This window comes from Bos taurus, chromosome X, assembly GCF_002263795.3.
Source record: "Bos taurus isolate L1 Dominette 01449 registration number 42190680 breed Hereford chromosome X, ARS-UCD2.0, whole genome shotgun sequence".
Lineage (NCBI taxonomy): Eukaryota > Metazoa > Chordata > Mammalia > Artiodactyla > Bovidae > Bos > Bos taurus.
Genome location: NC_037357.1, coordinates 13,073,539 through 13,097,744, shown reverse-complemented (window position 1 = coordinate 13,097,744; position 24,206 = coordinate 13,073,539). Strand labels below are relative to the sequence as shown.

Here is a 24,206-nt window from a genome sequence, read left to right as displayed (position 1 = left end):
GCAAGAATTTCTTTCCATTAGATTGGAAACTTGTTATCGAAGAGAATGTCTTCCCAGCTCTATAGGAGAGTCTGCCATCCAACATGGGGCTATCTGATAGGTGGCTATAAGTCTCTGCCACTGGACTTTAGGTCTCCCCAAGGACATAGATAGCATGAGCACCCTCCTTTTAATTACTGGTTAGTGACTTGGTATTACTGTTGAGCTGCACTGGAGTGAGAAGGCAGCGAAAGTATGGGACCAGATAGGGTCCAGAAGCCTCACTGCGGTTGTGATTCTATGGCCTATAAAGACATACTTGATCCTCTGATATTTCTCAGTTAGCAAATGTCCCCAGATGCTGCACTAAGATGTTTGCCTTCGTTTTGAAGCCTGGGCACATTTTAGGACCTATTGAATCCATGTGCATCCAATTGATTTACATTTAACACATCAAAATGTTGTTTTGTAAGAGAGATTTGATATCCGAAAAGCCTGCTGAGCTGCTTTTTGTGAACATTTCAAAGGTTTTTTATTTGAAGAGATTGAAACATGGGTGATGTTCCCTGTTGTTTCTGGCTTCAGAATTCCAGAGAGTTCTGAGGTAGTAGGTGTCCTGGGATGGCCTGTGCCATGTAGAGTGACAGACTGGTGATCTAGAGGAGGTGGCAGATGGAATGGAGTTGTGAGTCAGTGCGGATGGGGTAAGTTCTTTGTGAATGATAGCCAGACAGTCATTTGCAGTCCTAACTATCATCTGTTAAAACCTAGTTCAGATCCTAGTTTGCTGTGGACTGGGAGCTGTCTTTTGGGAGAGTGAAGGAATGATAAGGCATGAAGAGCCATCAGAGTGGAAGAATATTAGGTACAAAGCACTCCTGAATGCAAATGCCCATGGGTGAAGCCCATGGGTGGAAGGCATTAAAGAGTGATGGGTGTTTTGGGAAAGTAGAGCATGTGTTATCCTTCTACAGTCATTAAAAAAAATGAAGCACTACACAGTTCATCACTCAGATCTTGAGCTTCCAGACTCATGGTCTAGTTCACCCCTCAAATTTGTCAGTGAGAAAACTAAGGCCTGAGAACTGTGAAGTGACCGGTCAAAAGGTTCCCAGCTAGTCAATGGCGGAAAGAGACTTGAACTTGAGGCTTTTAGAGTGTAAGCACTTCAAGTCTTGTGCTTTTTATCATTACACTGTGCTGCCTCCTTAGGTTGAACCTTATCAATCAGAAAACAGTTAAGAGGCAGACATCTGAAAGCCATGGTGGAAGTATTATGAATCATCCCGATGCCAAGTGTTGGATGTTTTGTCGGGGGAAGACTGATAAATGGTCAGAAGAGGAATGTATGGAAAAGGGGCCTTTTCAGAATTGAGGAAATGAAAAAGTAGGGCAGTCTCATCAGAAGTTGGGGGTGGTCTGCCTTGAGTCACTTCCAGACTGAAGGTGACAAAACTTGAGAGAGTTTGGTTGAGGTAAGCCATGAAGAGGGAGAATGCCAGAGTGACAACAGGAGACAGCCCCTCAAAATCGTTCTGGGAGGAGGTTTGGAGGCAAACATTGAACAGATAGTTGTATGTCTAATCAACAGACAAACCTATGATTGCTGTTGAAGTTAGTATGTTAAAAGTATACCTGGAATTGCATAAGCTAAGATCTGGAGGAGAGGATATTTGCCTTCATCTGGAGGCTTTGATTTTTTTTTTTTTAGTTTTTATTTTATAGTGGAATATCATTGATTAACAATGCTATGTTAGTTTCAGATGTACAGCTAAGTGATTCAGTTATACATGTATCTATTCTTTCTCAAATTCTTTTCCCATTTAGGTTATTACAGACTATCGAGCAGAGTTTCCTGTGCCCTACAGTAGGTCCTTATTGGTTTGAGGCTTTGATTTTGAGCTATGTGACATGCACACATGTTTCGGGGCTTCTGTGTCTTTAGAACTATAAGTTACATACTGCTGTATGCCTAAGATCAGATATTTGACTGGCAAGAAAATCAGTTACACTATACAAGTATCTGATGTCACCTCCATATATATATAGCTAAAATGTGACAGACAGCTTCTCCTGTGGAAAATTGTACCATCCGCAGGCACTGTGGTCCTCATTTAATTCCTGCCTAATTTTTACATGCAGCTAGAAGTTGATATTATGTGCAACTGTGAGGCTCCATTTCAGGACCTCTGTTTTCCTGATCAACTATATGATATAATTTAGTCAGTTGACTTCATTCAATAATACCCCCCACCACCGAAGAATCAATTATCAGCTAAATTTAAGGAACGCATAAAGTTGATGAATTCAGGGATGTAGTCAACTTCTACATATTCAGGTGGTGTGTTCAAATCTCAGCCCACAAATTTAGCTTTCTGTTGCTGTCCTTCAGTAGCTAAGTTGTGTCCAACTCTTTGTGACCCCATGAACTGCAGCATGCCAGGCTTCCGTGTCTTTCATCTCCCAGAGTTTGCTCAAACTCATGTCTATTGAGCTGCTGATGCCATCCAACCATCTCTTCCTCTGTCGTCCCCTTCTCCTCCTGCCTTCGGTCTTTCCCAGCATCAGGGTCTTTTCCAATGAGTTGGCTCTTCACATCAGGTGGCCAAAGTATTAGAACTTCAGCATCAGTCCTTTCAGTGAATATTCAGGGTTGATTTCCTTTAGGAATGACTGGTTTGATCTCCTTGCTGTCCAAAGGACTCTAAAGAGTCTAGTCTTAATATTTCTCTGTCTCTTCCCTTATCACAGTGAAGGGTCTTTTCTAATCTGAGGAAATAGAAATACTTATTTCTTCAGTAAACATGTTTCTTTACCCTCTCTCCTCTCTAGTGCCCTCAGACCCTAATCTTTTGAATACTGTGGTTGAAAGATTGTTTTCCTTGCTGTTATTTGGTGTTACTCCACCCTGAAGAAATGAACTGCTGAAGTGACGGAGCTGGGGTATGACTGGTGGTCCTTGGGGTAGAGACTGTACTACCAAGAGAAAACTGATTTCCAATATCTAAAACCTAAATGATCAGGACTTCCCTTGTGGTCCAGTGGTTAAGAGTCCTCCTTGCAATACAGAGGGCACTGGTTCGATCCCTGGTCAGGGAACCAAGATACCATATGTCTTGGAGCCGCTAAACCCATGCCCCAAGAGTCCCTGTGCTGCAATGGAAGTTCTGGCATGGCTCAACAAAGATCCCACAGCTAAAACCTGGGGCATCCAAACAAAGAAAGTTATTAAAAAACCTAAATGACCTAAAAGATCATTGTGATGAATAGCACCAGTAGTGGGATTTATTCTTTGTTACCTGAATACTCCTCTTGGCATATTATGTGCACTTTGAGTTTTACTTCCCAAGGACCAAGATGAAGTTTTTTTAGATCTGGTCATGCCATCTTACTTTCAGGAGCTGTTGGGATTCCATGGTGTGGTGTGATATCAGGGGGAGTAGGTGTCCCAGGCACTAGGCAAAACCACCTTCAGGGCAATCAAATGATGCCAGGTCTTCCTCACTCCTCCTCCCACTTCAATATATAGTATAGTCATCACCCTGACAAAAAGTGTTCAGTGAATTTGTTTCTGAAGGGACTTACCCTTTAATTATCCTGCAGAAGCAGTGTGCATCCTTCTCGGCTTGCTTGAGATTTCTAGTTGGAAATCCAGATATTATCTCAAATCTTTTCAAACCTTAACACTTCTGACTGCAAAGTGTGTCTGTGTGTAGGTGTGCACGCATGCATATGTACACATACAGACGTAGAGCCTTTGGAAGGGACACAGAGAAAAGAACCAATTAGGGCAGTATAGGAGCTGATAAAAAGATACTCAGATTTCAGAAAACCAGTAAGTATAATAGTAAAATTATAGGTAGGAGAAATAGACAGGAGCCAAAGCTTGGAGGGTTAAAATAGGGCACTTGGTTTCTTTTTCACTGAGACAGAGGCTTGCTGGACAGGGGAGAAAAGAAGCTGCAAATATTAATTCAAGCTCATTGCTCCTTCCTTGTTCTCCTCCCACCCTACCTCCTCATCCCGTGGTGAGAAATAATGATCACATTCTGCACTTGGAAGATTGGGTAATGGGAAGCCTGGTGAGAGGAAATGACTTTCTCAGCTAATTGTCAGCAGAGGTTGAAGGACCCACAAGCAGTGGCTCCCAGGGTGCTCTTGCAGACGCTCTTGCAAAGCAGACACTGGCTGCTTAACTTGGCTGGTCAGAGTCTTGTGCTAATGAGCTCAAGATTGTAGGTTTCTTCTGTTGATAACTTGGGCCAGGTGGCTTCACTCTGCTTGCTTTACTGGCTACTGATTGAATCCAGGACATATGTTTTAACCCTAAATATAGTCTCAAGTCTTAGCTTCAGGCTGAGGCCCTAACCTTGCTCATAAGCTAACCCTCGTCACAAGCTGAGTCCCCTAACCTCAACCGTAGGTTGAAGCTCTAACCCTCAGATACTTGTATTATGGGTCATAAATGGGACCAGAAAATAAGGTAAGGATGTTGCAGTATATCTCCATCACTTATACTAAAAAGAAAAAAAAAATACATGCTTACTTTCCTAATAGGAAAAGAGTGACCTGTTTTCATATGACAACAAATGCAGTATACATGCTTTTAGCCTAGAAAACTTGGGCTGACATGAAGGTATGAGAATGGTTGCTCCTAGTTCTTGGGATTAAAGCTAGGATAAAAGTGTAAGGTCTCTCTGCAGATGTATCTGCATTCTTTTTGTTAGAGACTAAACACCCAATTTTGTCTACTTTGTCTTGCTCCACTTTCTTATATTTAAGATCCCAAGGCCAATGTTTACAAGAGCCACTTGTGAAAATGGCACCTGAAACTGAAAGCTTCTTTCATTCACAAATCATCTACCCTACTGCTGTGCCCACGGATCAGAGACTTGTGAGAGTAGAACCATCCCTTTGGGTTTTGACATTGGTTCAGTTCAGTTCAGTTGCTCAGTCATGTCCGATTCTGCCACCCCATGGACTGCAGCATGCCAGGCTTCCCTGTCTATCACCAACTCCCAGAGCTTACTCAAACTCATGTCAATTGAGTCGATGATGCCATCCAACCACCTCATCCTCTGTCCTCCCCTTCTCCTGCCTTCAATCTTTCCAGGCATCAGGGTCTTTTCCAGTGAGTCAATTCTTCACATCAGATGGCCAAAGTATTGGAGTTTCAGCTTCAACATCAGTCCTACCAATGAATATTCAGGACTGATCTCCTTTAGGATGGACTGGTTGGATTTTCTTGCTGTCCAAGGGACTTTCAAGAGTCTTTTCCAACACCACAGTTCAAAAGCATCAATTCTTTGGCACTCAGCTTTCTTTATAGTCCAACTCTCACATCCATACATGACTACTAGAAAAACCATAGCTTTGACTAGACGGACCTTTGTTGGCTAAGTAGTGTCTCTGACTTTTAATATGCTGTCTAGGTTGGTCATAGCTTTTCTTTTAAGGAGCAAGCATCTTTAAACTTCATGGATGCAGTCACCATCTGCAGTGATTTTGGAGCCCCAAAAGATAAAGTCTGTCACTATTTCCACTGTTTCCCCATCTATTTGCCATGAAGTGATGGAACCGGATGCCATGATCTTCGTTTTCTGAATGTTGAGCTTTAAGCCAACTTTTTCACTCTCCTCTTTCACTTTCACCAAGAGGCTCTTTAGTTCTTCTCCACTTTCTTCCATAAGGGTGATGTCATCTGCATATCTGAGGTTATTGATATTTCTCCTGGCAATCTTGATTCCAGCCTGTGCTTCCTCCAGCCCAGTATTTCTCATGATGTACTCTGCATATAAGTTAAAGAAGCAGGGTGACAATTAAAGCCTTGACGTACTCCTTTTCCTATTTGGAACCAGTCTGTTGTTCCATGTCCAGTTCTGTTACTTCTTGACCTGCATATAGATTTCTCAGGAGGCAGGTCAGGTGATCTGGTATTCCCAGATTCTTTTAAGAATTTTCCACGGTTTGTTGTGATCCATACAGTCAAAGACTTTAGTATAGTCAATAAAGCAGAAGTAGATGTTTTTCTGGAACTCTTCTGCTTTTTTGATGATCCAATGGATGTTGGCAATTTGATCTTTGGTTCGTCTGGCTTTTCTAAATACAGCTTGAACATCTGGAAGTACATGATTCACATACTGTTGAAGCCTGACTTGGGGAATTTTGAGCATTTGCTAGTGTGTGAGATGAGTGCAATTTTGCGGTAGTTTGAGCATTCTTTGGCATTGCCTTTTTTTGGGCTTGGAATGAAAACTGAGCTTTTCCAGTCCTGTGGCCACTGCTGAGTTTTCCAAATTTGCTGGCATATTGAGTGTAGCACTTTAACAACATCATCTTTTAGGATTTGAAATAGCTCAACTGGAATTCCATCACCTCCACTAGCTTGACTTTGGTAGCCCCTGCTTAATTACAGATCTTATTTGGGAAAGTTCTGAAATGTATACATGCTGAGAATTTAAAATGCATTTGGGAAATGAGTTCTATCTTGAGTAACCCAAGTAAACTGTTTCCAGAATTCAAAGTAGTCTGACAGTTGGTGGGTAAACAAGAGGTTTAACTGGAAACTGGACAAAGAAGACTTAAAATGGAATAAATCTCATTTGATAGTTAAAAAATAATTACTATAAAGTTCAAACATTTGTAAAAGTATAGGGAGAAGCTAACTTTCGATCATCAAAGGGCAGTCATGTTAATAGCAGGGAAAAGAAGGGGGGACTCTCTGCTTTTTATTTTTAAATTTTTATTGGAGATAGTTGCTTTACAACGTTGTTAGTTTCTTCTGTACAGTGAAGTGAATCAGCCATACATATGCATATGTCTCCTGCCTCCTCTCTCGACTATAGTCAAGGCCTAGGTAATTGACTGAGGTTTGCTTGATGGTAGAGGATTTCACATACGCTGCCCAGAGAAAAGCTTTTGGTGTGCTTGAGATGTCTCCTTGGAAGTCTAGGTATTACAGCACAGATTTTCAAACCTTAACACTTCTTGTTTGGATGAGACTCTTGTCTAGTAGAGAAGCAGGAGATTGGGATTGCAGGGGGCGGGGTAGAAGATAGTGAGACTACTCAAGCTGTCTTCTGTATCTCTAATCTCTTCCTCTTTTCTCTTTTCACTTTCAAGCAAGTTGATTCCTTAACATATTAGCAAAACAGAAACTTTCCTTTAATACCGTATTTCTTTTCCCAGCCAAAATGCCCCAAAGATTAGGGTGAATTATCTATACTTCCTAGCCTACATTTACTTTTAAATTTCAACTTTTTGAAGTATAATTTACATATAATAAGATGCATGCTTTTAAATGTACATTAATGAGATTGACAAGTTTATGCACAACTTGTGTAAGCATTACACCATCATGATATAGAACATTTTTATCACCTTTAAAGTCAGTTGCCTCTTCCTAGTCAGTTGTCTACCTTCCAGGCCTGGGCAATGACGTTCTGCTTTTTGTCACTATAGATTTGTTTCTTCTAGAGTTTCATATCGGTGAAGTCAGTGGAGAATAGTACATACATTTTTACGTCCGACTTTGGCTAAGTGTAATATTTTTGAGATTCATCCGTGTTACGACATGTAACAGTAGGTTGTCAGCTGTAGTTTTTTCTTAACTTGCCTTTTATCAGGTTGAGGAAGTTTCCTTCTTTACCAACTTTGCTAAGAGTATTTTTTTTTAAATCAGGAATGGTATTTTCTGCATCTTTTTGATTATCATATGTTTTTTCCTTTTTGTCTATGGTGACATGTTTTTCAAATATTAAGTCCAACTTGAAATATTAGGATAAACCCCACTTGGTCATGATGTATTATCCCTTTTAAATGTGATTGGGTTTGGGTGGCTTGGTTAAGAATGTGACTTTGCATGATGGGTAGTGTTCTGTAGTTCTTTTCCTATAATATCTTTACTGTGCTTTGGTAATAGGAATGTTGACTTCATAGAATGAGTTGAGAATTATTCCTTCCTCTTCAACTTTGTAGAAGAGTGTATTGAATTGGTATTATTTATTCTTTAAATGTTTGCTAAAATTCTCCAGTGAAATCATCTGGGCCTGGAGTTTAATTATAGGGATGTTTTTACATTACATATTCAATTCTTTTAATAGATATGAATCTATTCAGGGTGTCTGTCTTTGAGTGAACTCTGGTAGCTGCTGTCTTGGAAGGAATTTGCCAATTTTACCTAAGTTGTTGCTTTGATTAACAAAAATTTTTATTATTAACTTTTTATTAAGTTCTTAATATTATCTTAATAGCCACTTAATATTTATAGAATCTATAGTGTCAGACTTTATTTTTCTGGGCTCCAAAATCACTAAGATGGTGACTGCAGCCATGAAATTAAAAGACGCTTACTCCTTGGAAGGAAAGTTATGACCAACCTAGGTAGCATATTCAAAAGCAGAGACATTACTTTGCCAACAAAGATCTGTCTAGTCAAGGCTATGGTTTTTCCTGTGGTCATGTATGGATGTGAGAGTTGGACTGTGAAGAAGGCTGAGCACCAAAGAATTGATGCTTTTGAACTGTGGTGCTGGAGAAGACTCTTGAGAGTCCCTTGGACTGCAAGGAGATCCAACCAGTCCATTCTGAAGGAGATCAGCCCTGGGATTTCTTTGGAGGGAATGATGCTAAAGCTGAAACTCCAGTACTTTGGCCACCTCATGCGAAGAGTTGACTCATTGGAAAAGACTCTGATGCTGGGAGGGATTGGGGGCAGGAGGAGAAGGGGACGACAGAGGATGAGATGGATGGATGGCATCACTGACTCGATGGACGTGAGTCTGGGTGAACTCCAGGAGTTGGTGATGGACAGGGAGGCCTGGCGTGATGCGATTCATGGGGTCGCGAAGAGTCGGACACGACTGAGCGACTGATCTGATCTGATAGTTATGTCACTACTCTCAGTCCTTGTATTGTTAATTTGTTTCATTTTTCCTAATCAGCCTGGCTTTAGGTTTATCATTTTTATTGGTCCATTCAAAGAAACAATTCTTGGTTTCATTGTTTTTTTCTGTTCCCTATTTCATAGTTTTACATTCTGCTTTTTATTATTTCCTTTATTCTCCTTATTTTGGGTTACATCTGCCCTTCTTTTTCTAGTTTCATTAATAGAAGACATATTATTTTTTCTCTTAAATATGTGATTTAATGCTATAAAACTACTCCTAACTATTGTGTTAACTTTGACTGTGTGGATCACAGTAAACCGTGGAAAATTCTGAAAGAGATGGGAATACCTGACCACCTGACCTGCCTCTTGAGAAACCTACAGGCAGGTCAGGAAGCAACAGTTAGAACTGGACGTGGAACAACAGACTGGTTCCAAATGTGAAAAGGAGTACGTCAAGGCTGTATATTGTCATTCTGCTTGTTCAACTTATATGCAGAGTACATCATGAGAAACGCTGGGCTGGAGCAAGCACAGGCTGGAATCAAGATTGCTGGGAGAAATATTAATAACCTCAGATATGCAGATGACACCACCCTTATGGCAGAAAGTGAAGAAGAACTAAAAAGCCTCTTGGTGAAAGTGAAAGAGGAGAGTGAAAAAGTTGGCTTAAAGCTCAACATTCAGAAAACTAAGATCATGGCATCTGGTTCCATCACTTCATGGCAAAAGATGGGGAAACAGTGGAAACAGTGGCTGACTTTATTTTTCTGGGCTCCAAAATCACTGCAGATGGTGATTGCAGCCATGAAATTAAAAGACCCTTACTCCTTGAAAGGAAAGTTATGACCAACCTAGACAGCATGTTAAAAAGCAGAGACATTACTTTGCCAACAAAGGTCCGTCTAGTCAAGGCTATGGTTTTTCCAGTGGTCATGTATGGATGTGAGAGTTGTACTATAAAGAAAGCTGAGTGCCGAAGAATCGATGCTTTTGAACTGTGGTGTTGGAGAAGACTCTTGAGAGTCCCTTGGACAGCAAGAAGATCCAACCAGTCCATCCTAAAGGAGATCAGTCCTGGGTGTTCATTGGAAGGACTGATGTTGAAGCTGAAACTCCAATCCTTTGGCCACTTGATGCGAAGAGCTGACTCATTGGAAAAGACCCTGATGTTGGGAGGGATTGGGGACAGGAGGAGAAGGGGCCAACAGAGGATGAGATGGTTGGATGGCATCACCGACTCAATGGAAATGGGTTTGGGTGGACTCAGGGAGTTGGTGATGGACAGGGAGGCCTGGTGTGCTGCGGTTCATGGGGTCACAAAGAGTCAGACATGACTGAGTGACTGAACTGTTGTTTTAGCTCCCCCTACAAATTTTCATATGCTGTCTTTTCACTTTCATTTAATTTAAAATAGTTTTAAATTCCCCGTTTGCTTCCTTGTTTAACCCACTGATCATTTATGTGTTGTTCCATTGAGAAAAATAGTTGTGATTTCCCAGAGATCCTTCTGTAAATGCTAGCTTAGTTCCATTCTGGTAGAAAAAATGAACATGCCTTATGTGGTTTTAGGATCATTTTAAATTTGAGGCTTGTGTTATGGCCTAGAATATTGTCTTAGTAAATGTTTCTTGTTCACGTAAAAAAAGACTCTTGTTCTGTTGTTGGGTAGAGTGTTTTATCTGTATTGATTATGTGTTACTTAGTTCTTTTCTGTCCTTACTGATATTCTGTCTGGTAGTTCTATCAGTTGCTGAGGGAGAGATGTTACAGTTCTCAACGATAAATGAAGGTTTTACAAATTTCTCCTTTAGCTGTCAGTTTTTACTTCACATATTTTGTAGTTCTGTTGCTAAGTGTGTGGATGTTTAAGACTATTACACTCTCTTAAATGGACAAATTTATCATTAGGAAATGACTTTCTTTTCCCCTTCTCTGTGAACAGACATCACTTTCTACCCTACATGAGCAGTAATTATTGTTTCCTCCAATCCTTTATTAGTGTGGAAAAGAAAATTATTTTCTTCCAGGTTTGGGAAGCTTCCTCACGTGTATGTGCTAATCAATACTTAACTGAATATTCAAGCAAGACTCTCCACAGATATCCAGGGTTCTCTGTGTGGAGTTCTCTGTTGTTCAGAAACTTGCCCAACAAAGTCTAACCTCCTAACCTCTCTAGACTTCTAGCTCCATCTTATCAACTCAAAAATTCTATTAAGTTAGGTCTGGGTTCCCCTTCCTCTGCCATGGCCTAAACACTCTTTCCAGGTAGTAAACTGGGGCAATCGTAGGTTCAGGGTTCACCTCATTTGTTTCCCATCCCTCAAGGATCATTGTCATTTGTTGCTTGGGTGCCCAGTGTCTGAAAACTATTAGTTTATAGAGTTTATTCTGTTCTTTTGATTGGTTGTTTCCTCCAGGAGAGTATGTTCAGTCCCTGTTACTCCATCTTAGCCAGAAGTGAAAGTCCCAGCAACATTTACTTTGAAATTCATTCAACTTCAGCTTCTATACTCATGACACTGAAACTGCCTTTGTAGGAGAAACCAACATTTTGACAAATTCAGGGGATTATTTCTAATCCTTTAATTTGACCTCTTGGCAGCATTTGACTCTGTTATACCAGGACTCTCATCCTGAAATACCCTCTACCTTTGACTTTTGTCAAATTACACACTGTTCGGGTTTTTCTCCATTCTCACTGGCATCCCTTCTCAGTCGATTTCATGAGCTCAGCTTCTATTGTGCTTGTCTCTTTAACATCAGTTATTTACAAAAATCATAACAAATATGAACTGAACCTCTCCTGGATGCCAGATGCAGTGCTCAGTGATACAAGAACCTCAGACTCAGTATACCTCAAACCCAAACTACCTTCTCTGACTTCTCACTCTGACTTTGTAATTTACTTCTTTTCTGTGTTTCTTATCTGAGTAAATGACTTCCAGTGGTCCCAGCTAGAGACCTAAGGGTAATGCTTAGTTTTTCCCTTTCCTTTACCATTTGTCTTTGTTCAGGATGCTACAACAAAGTACCTTAGACTAGGTGGCTTATAAACAACAGAAATTGATTTCTCACAGTTCTAGAGACTAAGAAGTCCAAGATCGAGGTGCTGGCAGATTCGGTGTCTGGTGAGAGCACACTTCCTTGTTCACAGTCTTTTCACTAAAACTTCTCATGGTGGAAGAAGGGAAGGAGTTTCTTTTATAAGGGCATTATAAAATATAATGGAGTTTCTTTTATAAGAGCACTAATAACATTCATGAGTGTTCCTAAAGGCCCTACCTCCAAATACCATCACTTTGGTGATTAGGTTTCAAAATAAAATTTTTGAGAGGGGAGGCACATATATTATGCAGTCTATAACAGCCTGCCCCTGACTCATGTTCTTTTCATATGCAAAATACATTCATTCCATCTCAAGAACCCTGGCAGTCTTGTTCCACCATTAACTTAAAAGCCTAAATTCTGAAGTCTCACCAAAATATCATCTAAATTGGATATGAATGAGACTCTAGATATTTTCATTCTGAGACAAACTGCTCTCCAGCTGTGACTCTGTGAAATCAAACAAGTTATATGCTTCCAACGCACAATGGTAGGACAGTCATAGGACATAATGTTCCCACTGCAAAAGGGAGAAATAGGAGAAGAAAGAAGTGACAGATTCTGAGCGAGTCCAGTGCTCACCCCTATCATGCTGCTAAGTTGCTTCAGTCGTGTCCGACTCTGTGCGACCCCATAGACGGCAGCCCATGAGGCTCCACCATCCCTGGAATTCTCCAGGCAAGAACACTGGAGTGGGTTGCCATTTCCTTCTCTAGTGCGTGAAAGTGAAAAGTGAAAGTGAAGTCGCTCAGTCGTGTCAGACTCGTAGTGACCCCATGGACTGCAGCCCACCAGGCTCCTCCATCCATGGGATTTTCCAGGCAAGAGTACTGGAGTGGGGTGCCATTGCCTTTTCCAACCCCTGTCGTAGCACCAATCATATTTAATTACAATTGCCTATTTAGTGGTTTGACTCTTTAGCTTGACTGTGAACTGGAAAGCATGGACTCTTTCTTGCTCATCATTATATTCTTAACAGTGAGCATGATCTCTAGTTCATAGCACATTTTTAGGACAGATGAATGAATGGTAAATTTGACCTACATTTTAAGAGGAAGTAATAGGCTCAGCGGGTAAGGAATCCGCCTGCAATGCAGGAGACACAAATGTGGATTCAATCCCTGGGTCAGGAAGATCCCCTGGAGGAGGAAATGCAGCCCACTCCAGTATTTGTGCTTGGGAAATCCCATGGACAGAGGAGCCTGGCGGGCTACAGTTCAAAAAGTTGCAAAGAGTTGGACATGGCTGAGCATGAGTGTGAATACCTTAAATGGGCTCCAAAACTAACATGCCCTCTGATTCTATTATTTTTTCCTGTGGGAGGTGTGGAGATGGAGAGAGTACTTCTATATGGAATGAATGGTGAGGAAGAGGCTTCATGGGGAAATGAAATTCAAACTAGATTTTGAAAAACAACTAGGACTTTTGACAAGAATTGATGGAGAAAGTCCTTTTCAAAACTAAAGAACGGTGTGAACAAAGGGATAGAGAAGAACTCAGTTGTGCATGGAATTTTTGGGGAACAGCTAATGGTTTAGTGTCATTAGAAGAAGGGGTTAATATAGAGGTGTGGAACAGATGGATCCAGAAAAAGGTTGGAAACTTTGACATGCTATGGGGTGTGAAATTTTTTGTCCACAGATTCTAAGAAGTATTTTTGTAGTCTTTATCATGGAAGGAATGATGCTAAAGCTGAAACTCCAGTACTTTGGCCACCTAATGGAAGAGTTGACTCATTGGAAAAGACTCTGATGCTGGGAGGGATTGGGGGCAGGAGGAAAAGGGGACGACAGAGGATGAGATGGCTGGATGGCATCACTGACTCGATGGACATGAGTTTGGGTGAACTCCGGGAGTTGGTGATGGACAGGGAGGCCTGGCGTGCTGCAATTCATGGGGTCGCAAAGAGTCGGACACGACTGAGCGACTGAACTGAACTGAATGATTTGAAAGAATCAAGTTATCTTGAAAACACAGTGTATTTTGTCTTTTTTCTGAGTCTACATCTTAGAAATTGTACTATAAGTCAAGGGAGAAAGGATGATTCACTTTACGCACAGCTGTTTTGCAGACAACCTTTCAAGAGTGCACAGCTTACTTTAAATGATATAAATTTGAAATACTGTATGTGTTAAACTGAAATAATTTTGAAATGTATCCATTGTTTTGGAGTTTTCCTGAGATGGCTTCCCTTTTGGCAGAAATAATTGCTAGTTAACTACATATTAAATTGATAGCTATCAACCTAGTACATGACACCTCGTCCCCACCAAATACCTTCAATTACGGTTGCAGTTTTTAGACTCAAGTGCAGTAATCCACCATGTCAATTGTTAGTTGTGGTGGGAGAGGACAGTGTGACTTAGTGGGAGGGGTGTTTGGGGAGAATATGAATCACTGGACTATAAAGCAAAAGAACTGGACTCTAGTTGTGCTCTGATTCTTGCTGACTCTGATCTTGGAGGCATCATGTCAGTTGCTTTGTACTTGAGTCTCCCCAACTGAAAAAGAAGTATTGAACTCTAACATTATGCATGGCTTTAAATATATCAACATTACTCAACTAATACATCTTTATTTGTTGAGAGAACATACTCTTTGTTCTACCAATTTATTTCTAGTGAGTTACTCTCAGGGTCACTTTGGTCAACACATTTGGTTCTGATTAGTAGAAACAAAAACAAATTCCACATAGTGCTTTATGGAAAATGACTCAAGTCACTCCCCAAGATAACTGTTCCACATTTATAACTTTTGTCCCAGTCTCCTTGTTACTTCTGCCCTTCATCCATTCTGGTGCATGATCTCATCCAATCTTGCAAAAGACTTCTAACATCTACATATTTTAGTTTTGGCCTTTCCCCTGAAATTTGGATCTTAACTTGCAACAACTTATGGGACATTTTCACTAAGATATCATGCAGGTACCTCAAACTCAAATTGTCACAACGTGAGTTTCTTATCCCCCAAACAACAATATTGATGAAAGAAACCAAAACCAGATGTAGTTGTCTTCTTTTTTCCCCATTCAGGGAATGGTACAAGAAATGCAACTTCACATTGCCCATGTCTCCTTTAGTTCCCCTTGCCCTTAAATATGATCAATTACAGATGCTTTACAACATTTCACTTCTTTCCTTTTCTCTCCTACTGCCAGTGTCCTCAAATAGGCCTTCATCACCTCTAGTCTGTTGCTGGACCCCTTAAATTACTCTCTCCTTCTATCTGCATGCCAAATGCCCATCAGAGTCATCTTTCTAAAACACAGATGTCATCATTTCACTCTCTCCTTCATAAATGCCTCTGTCTTCATCCTCACTGTTTATAGGAAAAACAAAAACAAAAAACAAAACAAACACCACTACTTGGCATCTGAAGCCATCACCAATCTGGCCTCAGCCTACCTTTCTAGGCTTATTGCCCTCTCTCCTCCAATGTTCTGTATTTGAAACATATCCTGTTTTTCCTTGCTCCTGTGTTTTTTTTTTTTTTTCCTTTGAATACCATTTTTAAACTTATTTTTTGAAGGATAGTTTCTTTATAGAATTTTATTGTTTTCTGCCAAACCTCAATATGAATCAGCCATAGGTATACATATATCCCCTTCCTTTTGAACCTCCCTCCCATCTCCCTCCCCATCCCACCCTTCTAGAACATGGAAGCAACCTAGATATCCATCGACAGATGACCAGTCCAGGTTCGATGCATGATACAGGGTGCTCAGGGCTGGTGCACTGGGATGACTCAGAGGTATGGAATGGGGAGGGAGGTGGGTGGGGAGGGTTTCAGGATGGGGAACACATGTACACCCGTGGTAGATTCATGTCAACGTATTGCAAAACCAATGCAATATTGTAAAGTAATTAGCCTCCAATTAAAATAAATAAATTTACATTAAAAAAAGTTGTAAATATACACAATGAAAAAGGAATAAAAAGCCATAAAAAGGAATGCATATGAGTCAGTCCTAATGAGATGGATGAACTTAGAACCTATTATACAGAGTGAAGTGAATCAGAAGGAGAAAGATAAATATCATATTCTAATGCATATACACGGAATCTAGAAAAATGGTGCTGAAGAATTTATTTACAGGGCAGCAGTGGAGAAACAGACATAGAGAATAGACTTATGGACATGGGGAGAGGGGAGGAGAGGATGAGGTGTATGGAAAGAGTAACATGGAAACTTACATTACCATATGTAAAATAGATAGCCAAGGGGAATTTGCTGTATGGCTCAGGAAACTCAAACAGGGGCGCCTGTGTTTTTGATACATAGCAGGCAGAAGCTGGTGTATCTCTCCATCTCCACCTGGTAAAGTCCTTCCTTGCCCTTCAGCTTATTGTGTGATTTCTGATTATGAAGTTACTTTTATTGACATGATTCCTTGCTAGACTCTTTACTGCCCTTGTTTGTGCAGTTCCCCAGGAGTTGCTCACTGGGGTCTGTTGTTGATGGGCAGGATATTGTAGCAGTTGGAACATGACCATTTTGCATTCCTCCCAGAAGTTGCCAGCCTCTGGAGACACTATTACATTTCTCTAACTCAAGTACTTGCTCCTGCCTAAATGCTGGAGCCTGACTCACAGGGGTGATGGGGCAGGGGACTGCACAGAAGCTGGAAGTTTTGTTGTTCAGTTACCAAGTCATGTCTGACTCTTTGCAACCCCATGGACTGCAGCACGCCAGACCTCCCTGTCTATCACCACCTCCCAGAGTTTGCCCAAGTTCATGTCTATTGAATCAGTGATGCCATCCAGCCACCTTATCCTCTGTTGTCCTCTTCTCCTGTCTTCAAACTTCAATCTGGACAACTTATTTGCTGTAAGCGTCTCAGTATCCACCCTCCTCCCACTTTTAATCTTTTTTGTTGGTTTCTCCTTTTCTCAGATTTCATTGACTTCAAGCATGGTGTGCCCTTCGCTTTGCTTCTGTGTTTTGTGAAAACAGTTTGTGGTACCTAATTTGTGCATCTTCTAGGCTGCTGTTTTCCTCAGTTGAATTGGTTGGCCGTCAGTTTCTCAAAGATTTCTCAAATTTCAGTCATCTAACGATGTCTCCTGATTTTCAGCCCAGCTATTTAGCCCATTTCTTAGCTTTGGCTTAAAAAACTTAAGAATAGAGGGTTTGGAGTTAGGAGGTAGGGAAACTACCATGTGCATTTAGTTTGCCATTTCAAAACCAGAACTCTTAGTCATCCTTCAGATCTCAGCTCAACTGCAGCATTCTCTATGAAATCACCCCCAACTGTTATTCCTCTCTCTGTTGCCTATTCTCCCATCATACTTAGAAAATAAGAAAAAATCATACAATCACTAGAAATGCTGAAAAGATATGATATTTAACATTATTCCCAATTAAAAATCACTCAATAAAATTTTAATGGCTGAAAGTGAAAATTGCTCAGTCGTGTCCAACTCTTTGCCACCCTATGGACTGTACAGTCCATGGAATTCTCCAGGCTAGAATACTGGAGTGGGTAGCCTATCCCTTCTCCAGGGGATCTTCCCAACCCAGGGATCAAATCCAGGTCTTCCACATTGCAGGCAGATTCTTTACCAACTGAGGTATTTAATAGCTAAATAGTCCTTAAAATAACTTATCTACCTACCTAAAAACCTCTAAAAGCTGATATCATGCTAAAAGGTGAAACACTAGAAGGATTTTCCATTCAGGAAGGAAGGTAAGAATTAACTTTGTTCTAGAAATTTTAGTCAGTCCAATTATAAAAGAGAAATAAGTATAAAATGGTAAAATAAAAGGCAAAATTATTGATATTTTTCTGTGATGTAATTGAATACATAGAAAGCACAAGGGAATCAACTTTTAAATATGGTAAACGTAATTCAGAAAGACTTCTCAGGACATTAATAGACAAAATCGACAAGCTCCTTTTATGTACAAACAACCAAGTATAACACAGAATGGGAGAATCCTATTTTTAATTATAAAAAAAAATAACAGACCTAGGAATAGATTTATCCAGGAGCATGCAAGATCTTTTTGAAGATAACTTAAAACATGGAGAGGAACAATCTAATTGGAGACTTGAACAAATGGAAAACCCACACCATATTCTTGGGTTGGAACACTTGTCGTCATAAAGATGTGGATTTGACAACTTTAAGATAATCAAATAAAGATGTCTGTTAGGAACCTGAAGTCTGTATAGAAAACATAAATGCACAAGAATAGCATGAAAGAACCTGGATAAGAGTAGAGAGCTGACTTTTTCAGATATTAGGATCGATTACAAAGCTACAGTAATTAAAACTATAAAATAAGCCTAAGAATAGACCCTAAAACATATTAGCACATGATAAATATGGCATTTCAAATCAGAGGTGAAAACAAGATTTTTTTCCCCAATAAATGATATAAACGGGTAAAGTTGGGTAGATGTCTGGGAAAAGTTGGGTTGGAGTCCTACTGCTGTCTATGCCAATGGAACTCAGCCCCCACCATAAGTTACCAACAGTGGTGCCCACTGCCAAAGGTGATGTCTGCCAACAGAGCCACGATACTCCTACCACACCTGCTGGGAATTGCTATGCCAATTAGAAGACAAACCCCGTCGTTCAGATCTGATCCCACACCCTAGGCTATCACCAGCAGCTGTCTATTGCCCTTTCCCATCACCAGTGTTGATTAAAAACTAGAGTCACAACCTGGCAGTGAAGAGTTATTTTATTTGGTGGAAATGCTTAGGACTCCAACCCATGGAGACAGCATCTCAGTAACTGAGAAAACTGCTCCAAGGAGGTGAGGGGAGGCGCCAGGTTATACAGAAGTTTTGCACCAAAGAGCAGACAGTCTGAACATCAAAAGATTATTGTTAATTAAACGAAACCAGATATCCCAAGTTAAGGAATTTAGCATTCTATGTGTGGGAAGATGCAAGCCTCTGGGCTGACTGAGTTCATTCCTTTCATATGTACCTCAGCTATCTGGGGCCAAATCCTGTTTCCTTGTTCCCCTTAAAGAGTGGCAGATGGCTGCTTCTTGCATTCCCCAGGCTCCTCAGCAGTCACCATGGGGGGTGGCAGCATATGCTGGATCACAGTTTTGGGAGCCCTCATTCACATTTGGAGGCCAGAAGTCGCTGAGGGGTGTGCCATTTCTTGTTTGTTGATATGGCAAGAGATAGTTTCATTTCACACAGCAACCATACTTACCAGCTGTATTTACTGCAGGCAGCCTTACAAGCCTTGTCTCTCCCAGCCTCACTCTTCACCCACGTAATGCCAATTAACCATTTCCCAGGTTAATCAGGGGTGTCTCAAGCCATTCAAAACCCTATTTTATTTGCCTTTTTATTTCTTCATAGCCCGTTACATGTTTGCACCACTTAAATTCATTGTAGCCGTTTATTCTGTTAAGGTACATTTGTATTGTGTTCACCACTGTATCCCCGCAGGGCCTACCAGTGTTCTTGGAACAGATTCAGTGTTCAGAAAATACTTGTTGGCTAGCTGGCTGGGTGACTGTTTATTCCTGGGCCAGTCTTTCAGGGTGTTCTGGGAGGTGGGGTTAAGTTGCATCTTGAGGTATTTCTTTTCCCAATGTCTCTCCAGCTGTGGGCCAGGGACCTGATATTCCCACCATTCCTTACTTCTGTATGTTGAGAATGCAAAAATGTGAATGTGAAAATGCAAAAATAGTTGCCACTGATTTATTAGCACCAAAGAGGCTTTAGCCTAGATCACAGGGCCCTTTGGGATGAATGGCCAGTCAGGTATGGTGGGGGAGGAAGGGACTTGGTGGAGAAATCCTATAACAAACTCTGGGGACAGGGTGATGGGGCAGGGCCCAGGGATTGATGCCACAATCCAGGCTCTAGTTATCTCAGCTGAAGTTAAGATTGGTGTGCACTGTTTGGGTTTCTATATAGGAATTTGTTGGCAAATATTGGGGCTCTTCTTGTGGAAAAGAAAAACCCGAACACTGTATCAAATGACACTGTGAGATTTATAATTAGATAATAGTGCCTGTCTCCTGAGGGGCCTGTCAGTTTGCAAATGATTCTCACCAGATTATGGTAGGATCAATAGGAGCTGAATAATTAAAATTCGATACTACTATGTCTCTCTCAATAACACTGTGGAGAATGATGTATGACAGATTTAATTGAATTTGTCAGACACCGTGGCTACATACATAGATCACGGAGGATATTTTTAGAGTTATGTATTTGATTTTCTGATGAGCCTTGCAATGGGCCTTTTAACATTGGAGGTTCCTCACAAGTCCTGTGCTGTTGTGCTCTGGGAGTTCTGACAAGGCCCAGGAACACTGACCTGACTTTGCATCAAATGTCAAAAAATGTAAACAATTTTAGGTGAAATGGAAGAGATGGCTGATGAGGGCACAGAGGAAGTTTTGAAGGAGGAACTAGAACAGGCTCCATCTTGAAAGCAGGACTCCATCTTGGGCTGGACTGTGGACTTTGAGCTATATGTCCAGTATATATGGAAACGACATACCAACTGGAAAACCAGGCCCCTGGAAGGAAGAGCCCTTCGCTAAAAGAATACCCTGATTATCTGTGTAACCGAATAGAATCATACATTCTATTATGCTTATTGGGGTATGACCACAGGCCTATTGATAATTGTCCACTGGATGACACCACCCTTATGGCAGAAAGTGAAGAGGAACTAATAAAGCCTCTTGATGAAAGTGGAGAGTGAAAAAGTTGGCTTAAAGCTCAACATTCAGAAAACGAAGATCATGGCAATCGGTCCCATCACTTCATGGGTAATAGATGGGGAAACAGTGGAAACTGTCAGACTTTATTTTTTTGGGGTCCAAAATCACTGCAGATGGTGACTGCAGCCATGAAATTAAAAGATGCTTACTCCTTGGAAGGAAAGTTATGACCAACCTAGATAGCATATTGAAAAGCAGAGACAATACTTTGCCAACAAAGGTCTGTCTAGTCAAGGCTATGGTTTTTCCAGTGGTCACGTATGGATGTGCGAGTTGGACTGTGAAGAAGGCTGAGCACCAAAGAATTGATGCTTTTGGAGAATGCTCTTGAGACTCCCTTGGACTGCAAGGAGATCCAACCAGTCCATTCTGAAGGAGATCAGCCCTGGGATTTCTTTGGAGGGAATGATGCTGAAGCTGAAACTCCAGTACTTTGGCCATATGAAGAGTTGACTCATTGGAAAAGACTCTGATGCTGGGAGGGATTGGGGGAAGGAGGAGAAGGGGACGACAGAGGATGAGATGGCTGGATGGCATCACTGACTCGATGGACATGAGTCTGGGTGAACTCCAGGAGTTGGTGATGGACAGGGAGGCCTGGCGTGATGCGATTCATGGGGTCGCAAAGAGTCGGACACGACTGAGCGACTGAACTGAACTGAACTACCTAGGTTTAAGGCATATGAATCATGGGTTAACTTTGATTGTTAGGGAGTTTGGGGAGGTGGGTTTGTGTACGTACACTTAGGGTATATAAGGTTTTCAGAAAAACTGGTCGGGGTCCTTGGCTAAGAGGAGACTGCTTTGGGCCCACCGGTGTAATAAAGTGCACTCCACTATCTGCATTGTCCTTCTGAGTGAGTTTGTTTCCCAGAATGCCTGGCTACAACATTTCATGCATTGGCTGGGAAACTCCTCACTTTGAGGAGACAAGTCCCATGTGGGACTACTCCAAGGCCTTGCAGTTTGAATCTTCTAGAGGGGGGAAGGTGCCTTGCCCTTCTGGAAGGATTCTGCTTCTCAATGCCTGGACCTTTCATATTAACAGGTAGTGGATGGCAGCAAGGGAACTGAGTGCTCAGGTGAGGAGGAACCCACCCGGCAGGGTGGAAGAAGAGGCCTGAACACCCCTCTGGGAGGGACTAGAAGGGGCATGGACCCACAGGAGCCTGGAATAGGCAGGTGGCAGTGATTGCTTGGTACACAAGTCGACAGGCATGTTAGGGCTTAGGAAGGAAATTTGTGAAGGTCATTTAGGAGATGTGTCCACGCCATCTTGGGGAAAATTATTACCAAGCAATCGCCAGGGGATTTTTAGGAGAAGAAACTTGATCCTTGTGTGCTTATATTCTACCCTCCCCCAGGTGGTGTGCCGTCTGCTGTGAAATTCTTGACCCCGTCGGAATCATCAGGCTAGAAGGAGGGGGATACATAAGTGAGTATGAATTGGCTTTTCCGGAGATGGCCTGGGACATGGGATATTTAACCCATCTCTGTTTTCATCCACACTTGTTCAAGCCCACTAAGGCAGAATGGACTTTAAGGGAGAAACAGTCTTGGACCACGTGGTGTTCTGGTTCGGCCATGCTGACCGGCAGGTGAAGACACGCCGATCCCCCTCCTTCCTCTGGGATCTGGCAGGATTTGGACGAGGATGACCTTCCCATCCCTGATACTGGATGATGATGCGCCCACTGCCCCGTGCTCTACCAGGACCGGAGGCCACCTTAATGCTTGATCCAGGGCCAGGTAAAGTTCCTGTAGCAGCCGCTGCTCCTCCGTCAGCTCTCCCAGAGGTCGTAGAGCCGCCACCTCAGCAGACTCTGATCCTGGCTGCAGAAGCCTCTGGCCAACACTTCCAGAATCTGGCTCCAGCTGAACTGCCCAAGCTATACCCACCTCTCCCGGTGAGTACTTGACAGGAAGGGGAAAGGAGACACCAGAATTAAACAGAGGCTGTGCTCCGCTAAGGAGCCAGAGGAAAGGGCCCTGCTACAAATGCCCCTCAGAGAGCTATAGCAGCCTCCGGTTTAGGGGGCAGACGGCCACTACCATCAGCCCCCTGTAGCCTATTATTACCAGATTAGGCTAATGGAGACTATTTTTCGAACCCACTGCCCTACATGTGATGACATAATCCAACTGCTAGTCTCCCTCTTCAGCACTGAGGACAGACACAGGATCCTAAGTGAGGCCAGAAAATGGTTATGAGAGATGCTTCCAGAAGGTGTTGCAAACCTAGAAAGGTGGATAGAGCAAGCCTTCCCCACTGATAAACCTAATTTGGACTATAACACAGAGGAAGGAAGGGGCCACCTGGAGAGATATTGGGTGGCTATTTTACAAGTCCTCAAGGAGGGAGGGCCCAAAAACCTATGCTATGAAAGACTGTGCGAGGCCTATAGACTTTATACACCAATAGATTCAGAGGCTGCTGGGTCTCAGATGGTGAGCAGCCTTTGTGTCTCAAGCCTACCCCGAAAATGTCAGATGGGGGTTACCGAGTGATCCTCTACATTCCTGAGTGCCCAGTACCCCTGTTGGGAAGAGACTTGCTCTCCAAACTGGGAGCACAAGTGACTTTCTCCCCTGAGGAGAGGCCCACCTTTTAGTTGGGCACTATGACTTATTTGTTCTCTCTCTTAATACCACCCCCCCCCAAGATGAAGAACTGGGTGGGCCGGAAGGGCGTGAGAGAAAGCTAACTCAATTATTCCCTGAGGTCTGGGTGGAAGACAACCGCCCCCACCACCCCCACCTCAGGCTGGCTAAACATCAAGCCCCAGTGATAAAGGAACTCAAGCCAGGTGCCATTCCAGTTAGAAAGAGCCAGTACCTGCTACCAATAGAGGCCTGGGCCGGCATACTGTGGGCACGTGGGGCAGACCTGTGGCCTATCTCTCAAGGCAGCTTGACAATGTCACCACCAGGTGGCCTGGATGCTTGTGAGCAATTGCCTCAGTTGCCGAGACCAACCGATTCTGGACCCTGATTGGGTCCTATATACTGATGGCACTAGCCTGATAAAACAAGGACAATGTTTGTCAGGTTACGCCATAGTCACAGAAAAGACTATCATTGAAGCTGGCTCCTTGCCACAGCACTGGTCTGCTCAATGAGCTGAGTTATTCGAGCACTCCAGATGTCAAAAGGCAAGAGAGTAAACATGTACACCGACTCCAGGTACACTTTTGCCACACTACATGTACACGGGGCTCTGTATAAGGAGAGAGGCCTTTTGACAGCTAGTGGAAAAGATATTAAAAATAAAGAATTTCTGACCCTATTAGAGGCTGTCTGGGAACCAGAAAGGGTTGTGGTCATACACTGCCGAGGACATCACAAAGAGGATACCCCCCAGGGTTGGGGAAACAGACTGGCAGATAAGACCATTAAACAAGCAGTCGAGGGCTTGAGGGTAACAAGTGAAGCCCCTATTAAAGCTCTCGTATTGGCGGAGCTGCCTGAGCTAGTGCTGGACTCTCCAAAATACACTGAAGCCCAAAACCAACTAGCCAAA

At 42.2% G+C, this 24,206-nt stretch overlaps 1 long non-coding RNA gene across 4 annotated transcripts in view; it reads left to right on the top strand.

Annotated features, from left to right (window-relative positions):
• The window catches only part of LOC104970471 (uncharacterized), a 259,025-nt gene that overhangs the window by 114,690 nt on the left and 120,129 nt on the right, over nt 1-24,206 (top strand). For 3 of the 4 annotated variants that reach the window (XR_009493514.1, XR_003033448.2, XR_009493515.1), the window contains one exon: nt 22,051-22,593. This is a non-coding gene — a long non-coding RNA (uncharacterized lncRNA). The remainder of the gene's footprint in view (nt 1-22,050; nt 22,594-24,206) is intronic. The other variant, XR_816662.4, reaches the window with a different exon arrangement.